Genomic DNA, 6,584 nt, shown 5'->3' with positions numbered 1-6,584 from the left:
AGACGGGGTTTCACCGTGTTAGCCAGGATGGTCTTGATCTCCTGACCTCGTGATCCGCCCGTCTCAGCCTCCCAAAGTGCTGGGATTACAGGCTTAAGCCACCGCGCCCGGCCGCAAAAAGTTTTATAAATCCTTTCTTTACACCAAAAAAGCAAAAGCAAACATAAAAAAAAGTTTAATATTGCTTTTTACAAAAATAATCTAGATAACCTATAAGCCTAACTACCTTAAAACCAAGAAATGCCACCAGATATCAGTGCCCAAGTTTGCACTGGTGTTTACAATGGAGTTGATTATCTAAAATAACTGTATCTTTCTAACTTTTAATGCAGTAATTTGAGAACTAGAGACTTGGTTAGTCAAAACTTATATTTTATAGATGAAGTGGGGAAAATGAAACCCAGAGAGATAAAGTGACTTTTCCAAAGTTATGCATTCAATGTATTATTTCACTCACTCAAATATTTACTGAATGCCTATTACATAGTAAGCACTGTAGTAGGCAGCGAGTATTTAGTGGTGAGTAACACAGATACGGTCCTGTCCTCACTTAGTGCCAGGGCTGGGACCAGAACACAGTCTTTGTGATTTGGGGTCCTAGGCCCTTTCCATGAGACCCCAAATTTAACAATTTGATGATTCAAGAGCCATCCTTCATATGTCGAGGAAATAAGTTCCTTTTGTCCACAATGCCACCATGGGTACCCATAAAATTGGCCTCCTTGGTTTTTCCATGATGAAGATACAGAGATTCTTCTGAGAGGACCAAGCTTATGAGCCCCAAGAAGTCCCTTAAGGGAAACCCTAAGAGACTCAACTAGAGATGTGCATATGCGCAGGCTGAACTAACAGTCAGATTCCCCCTAGTTACCCACTTTTCTGGCTAATGTATTTAGAAGCATAAATCTACTTGGTTCATCAGGCCCTAAATCTTCAGTTAAGTCTTAGACCTTTGTGTGAAACTCCAAATAGAATTTAGCTAACAATCTCAGATTCCAAAAAGGACTTTAAAATGGAACTTTTCTTTCTTCTGAAAAATAAAGCAGTTTATAAGACGGCCATAACATATTTTTAGACAAGTTTACTTATGCATATTCCTCCTTATATTTGCTTCCAGACTTGTGAAGAAAAACCAAGGAACTTTTTTTCCTATATAATTGCTTTCCCTAAAATAATTTTTCTGTTGTGAAGCAGCAATCACTACTACTAACAGATGTTTTCCAAAATGTAACATACCAAAGTGGACAAATGTTAAAGGTATACATGGTAAAGAGCTAGTAACCATCACCTCTACCACCTCACCCAGTTCTTTCAAATGATTCCACTCTTTCTAGGTCAATGAGTTAAAACTGCCTCTCCCAGTACACCTCCAGAGAAATATATGAACATAAAAATGTTGCTTCAGCTGCCTATCCTTCTGCCCCTGGACTAAATGTCCTTAGTAATTAAACCTAACTCCTGAAATCTTTTTTTTTTTTTTGAGACGGAATCTTGCTCTGTTCTCCAGGCTAGCGTGCAGTGGCACAATCTTGGCTCACTGCAAACTCCACCTCCCGCGTTCAAGCGATTCAACTACCTCAGTCTCCTGAATAGTTGGGATTACAGGCGCCCGCCACTGTGCCCAGTTAAATTTTTTTTGTATTTTTAGTAGAGATGGGGTTTCACCATGTTGCCTAGGCTGGTCTTGAATTCCTGACCTCATGATCCACCTGCCTCGGCCTCCCAAAGTGCTGGGATTACAGGCGTGAGCCACCACGTCCGGCCGAAAAGAAATCTTAAGCGCTATCACTTTGCAAATCCCTTTCTAGTAATACAGAGATACCTTACTATATGGAATCAACTGTTGCAATTGCTTGATTTAAAATATTTTGGAAACTGTACTTTTCTAAAAGAAGATCTTGCTTACATATTAGATGATCTATGCATAACAGAAAGGAAATTTTGAAAATACAGCAAAATCTCTTGTCCATGCTATTTTAAATTGATTTTGTGGTTTTTAAAGTCTATCATAGGCTGGGCATGGTGGCTCACATTTGTAATCCCAGCACTTTGGGAGGCTGAAGCAGGAGGAGCACTTGATCCTAGGAGTTCAAGACCAGCCTAGGCAATATAGTGAGACTCTGTCTCTACAAAAAAAAAGAAAAAAAAAAAAAAAGAAAAATTAGCCAGGTATGGTACCACATACCTGAAGTACCAGCTACTAGGGAGGCTGAGGTGGGAGGATCATTTGAGTCTGAGAGGTGAAGGCTACAGTGAGCTGAGATCACACTACTGCACTCCAGACTGGATGACAGAGCAATATGTGTTCAGCGTCCTAATTCATAGTGCCAACCATCCCACTTTTACCTTCTCTATTACATTTGCTGCTAATTGGAGTCAAATGCCTACTTATATCAAACCTGGGCCAATCATAAACCCCAGTCTCTCGCATCCTCATTAAAAGACAACATGAACAAGATCGCAGATATTTACTGTTACAAAACAAATATTTGTTTGTGGTTTTCTGTTTTCACAGTATCTCCAATTCACCCTCCTGTTTGATTCACAACAGTCATCCACGCATAGCGTTGGGTCCCATTTACACAATGAGGCCCAATTCCTTGCTATAGCTGATGTTCCAGAAATACAAACCTGTAACAAGAAGATCCAAACAGAGTTCCTTCTCTAGAAATGAAGAATTGGGATTTTAAAAAGTGACTATCAGCCAGTACAGTGCTATAATCCTAGCACTTTGGGAGGCTGAGGCAGGTGGATCACCTGAGATCAGGAATTTGAGACCAGCCTGGCCAACATGGTGAAACCCTGTCTCTACCAAAAATACAAAAATTAGCAGGGCATGGTGGCACGTGCCTGTAGTCCCAGCTACTTGGGAGGCTGAGGCAGGAGAATCACTTTAACCTAGGAGGCGGAGGTTGCAGTGAGCCGATACTGCACCACTGCACTCCAGCCTGGGAGACAGTAAGACTGTCTCAAAAACAAACAAACAAAGAAACAAACAGCTGCAAACACTCTGAATGAAGATAAAAAGCGTGCTCAGTTATTTTATTTTAAGTTACAAAAACAACACTACACAAGTAGTAGCTTATCAGGTTAAGGAACGATATTACATGAGACCAGGTGATTTCTCTTACAGCTGCCACACTCTTAGAGCATTACAGTGTCTGCCACTGTAGAAATACACACAAAATGAGCCTAACACGTGGCTTCTAAGACGTAGAAAGTCCTAGCTTCATTATTGGGTTTATTCAAATGTCACCTGAAATCAATCTACAACCAACAGGTAAAAGTATAAGATAAACAGGAAATAAGCAATCCTTCCACCTCAGTCTCCTCAATAACTGGTACTATTGGCATGTGCCACCATGCCCAGTTATTTTTTAATTTTTTCTCGAGATGAGATCTCACTATGCTGTCCAGGGTGATTTCAAACTCCTGGCCTCAAGTGATCCTCCCGCTTCAGCCTCCCAAAGTGCTAGGATTACAGGCATGAGTCACCATGCCTTTCCTGAATTTGTTAAAACAAACTTTTTTTTTTTTACATTTCCATAATTACTAAATAAGAGAAAAGACTTAAGACTAGTTATAAGAAACACAGGTTGGAGAGATGAGAGGGAAAAAAGGAACACAGACTGAGAGAAACAAATGTACTCTGAACATAATATTCCTTACATATCCAGCCTTCTTCTCTCAAAGCAGTCCTCCAACTCAGCTCCATTATTTGCTTTTTCTATTGCAACTGGGCTTATCACCACATACCCATAGCTGCCTTTCAACTATTATAATAATTGGTATGCTGCTTTCCACCTATCCTTCCTCCAATCAATTCAGCTGCCTGAGTGTACATTCCACCATAGTATTCACCTGCGTAAAACCATGTCTCACTTTGGCTGGGTGCAGTGGCTCATGCCTGTAATGCCAGCACTTTGGGAGGCCAAGGCAGGTGTATTGCTTGAGCTCAGGAGTTTGAAACCAGCCTGAGTAACATGGTGAAACCCCGTCTCTACAAGAAATACAAAAATTAGCTGGGCATAGTGGCATGCACCTGTAGTCTCAGCTACTTGAAAGTAGACATTCAAATAGCACTTGATTAATATTGACGCAGGCCCATTTTATTCAAATGACAATGAATTACAGAATCAATTTTAACAAATGTTTTATAGAAGTATTTATATGGTCTATATAATTTCAATTGTTTTCCCACTTCAAGCCCTCTGTGAAACAACTCATAAATTCTAAATTAATAATATCTATTTCTTATAAAAATAATTTTAAAATTCTTCCATCTTCTTACCTACTGGATTGTTCTCTTACCTCTTTCCTATACCTATCAAGGTTCATCTTAATTATCCTGGCTTCTTTAAATATTCTTCCTAGCTGAACTAACCATGAAAGAGAAACCCTGGATCCTAGTTCTAGCTCTGTCACTAAACAAAAATCTTAGATAAACCTACAAAGTCTACTTTTCGTATTTTCATGTGTAAGATCCTTTCTAGCTCCAAATTCTACACTACTCCCTTCTAAAATCCTCCATTAAAAACAAAACAAAACCCTCCCTTTCTAGTCACATCTGACCTGCTTTTCCAAGCAAGAAACTTCAGGTATATTTATTTTGACTAACATTTAAAATCTGACAAGCTTATCTGTAGCTTCTAAGAATTACTAGCAGGAAGGATGTGCCTTACTTGAGCTTCCTCTCACTAGTCATCCCCCACCTGCCTCCATTCACAGCTCCTAAGAATCTCCAACAGAATACCCAGCTAACTCGAATAAAGTTTTATATATCTGTTTCCTTTGTACTTGTTAGCACTCTCATTTTATAACGTTTATTATAACAGCATCTATAAGCCCAATTTATCTTTTTCTAGCATGGTGGTGCCACTACTCAAAACTGTTCAATAGCACCTTACCTTCTCTTGATCCCAAAGCCTTGGATTTTTTAAAAAATAAACATGAAGTGTACTGTCTCTTGATGAATAACTGCATGTGCTTTCTCCTGTGGCCAGGGTGGCTTGATCACCATTCATCTTTTGCATCTTGTACAAAACCAGTAACATATCTATCTGTACCTGTAACTACTGCCAGTCTTCAAGAGCAGAAGAGCCATCTTGCAAAGATCTTCTCTCCAAAAAACCTGTGAATCAATCAAGTGGCCAACACACCATGGGTTGGGAATCTTAGGGAACCTAATGAGATGAATGCACCGTCATGTTAATTTAACCTGAACCTCTCAATCATCTCTGGGTCTTTTTCTCTTAAAATAAATAAATAAATAAAAATTCCCATCTTCTGCATAGTTCAGTGAACAGAACGTTAAAGTATTTAACCTTAGATGCATCAAATTTTACAATTACCTTTCTTTATTCACTTTTGTGCAACTGCAATTTATATGACGTAACACTCCACAAAACAAATCAAAAAATGTATTAAGATGTTTGTACTATGTCCACTTTTTCTTCAGAAAACTACCTTCAGACTATTAAGTTATTACTAGGCAATGCTTTCCACATATAACAAGGAAACACGCTTTAACAGTGATTTAAAATTTTAACAGGTATGTTTGTGCTATGGTTTGAATATGTCCTACAAAAAGCATAGGATGAAAAGAAACCTAATGGAACACTGTTGGGAGGCAGGGTCTAATGGGAGGTGAGGCTGCAAGTTCAATCACCTGCTTTCGCTTGCCCTCTCTTTGACCTTCCACCATGAGCTGACTCAGAAAGAAGGCCCTCAACAAATGCCAGTACCTTGACAGTGAACTTCCCAGCCTCCAGAACTATGAGAAAGAAATTTTTCTTTATAAATTACCTTGTCTGTGATATTCTACTATAGCAACACCAAACTATGACAGTTTTTTATGTATAATTCTGCTCAAAAACCTTTAAATCTTTTGGACTCTTTCATCTTCAAGAAGGTACAGTAAAAATGTGAATAATGCCAAGAACTCTAACTTAGATCTTGAAAAATAGATAAGCTGGAGATTGTGTGTGGGGAGGGATTCTGTCTAGAGTCACAAACAACCTTAATGAGAAATATAAAGTATCTTTTAAAAACTCTGCTTCAGAAACATGGCTTTTTGGTTTTAGACAATGTATCTAAAGGATAAGCACAAGAGATGAACATAACCAAAAATAAACTGGGCTAATTAAAATAATAAAAGCTAAAACAAAATGAACTTTGGAGATTGGTGCAGAATATAACAAAAGTGGCTTTCTAACTATGGGCAAAATAGAAAGATGGACAAAATAGGCTTACCAGCAGTTTTAACTCTTATTTCTGTTTTGATTCAGCCAACAGGGGAAAAAACATTAAGATTTATCAGATACCTATGTCCTTGAACAAACTAGCTAGCTAGCTATATTCTTACTAAACCCTCAAGACAATCCTTTGAAGTTCTATCATGCCCACTTTATAAATGAGCAAACAAACTCAGAGAGGTTAACTTGTTTTAGTCATATAACTAGTAGGTGGCAGATCCAGAATAAGACTCGAAATTATGTGAGACCACCCAAATTATGACACCAAAATCTAATTAACCTCAAAGGAAAATAAGGCAAAGGGTTTTAACAATAGAAAGAATGACCAAC

General features: G+C 38.5%; 1 protein-coding gene and 1 pseudogene across 1 annotated transcript in view; one reads left to right on the top strand and one right to left on the bottom strand.

Annotated features, from left to right (window-relative positions):
- Positions 1-6,584, bottom strand: part of LOC105523903 (selenoprotein T) — a 34,440-nt gene that overhangs the window by 10,683 nt on the left and 17,173 nt on the right. The gene's annotated exons all lie outside the window — the stretch shown is intronic.
- LOC105523990 overlaps positions 1-6,584 on the top strand; it is an 8,591-nt pseudogene that overhangs the window by 866 nt on the left and 1,141 nt on the right.

The sequence above is a fragment of the Colobus angolensis genome, unplaced genomic scaffold (genome assembly GCF_000951035.1).
Source record: "Colobus angolensis palliatus isolate OR3802 unplaced genomic scaffold, Cang.pa_1.0 Scaffold48, whole genome shotgun sequence".
NCBI classification, from domain to species: domain Eukaryota; kingdom Metazoa; phylum Chordata; class Mammalia; order Primates; family Cercopithecidae; genus Colobus; species Colobus angolensis.
Note: the sequence above shows the minus strand (reverse complement) of the source record. Positions and strands in the feature narration are given on the sequence as shown.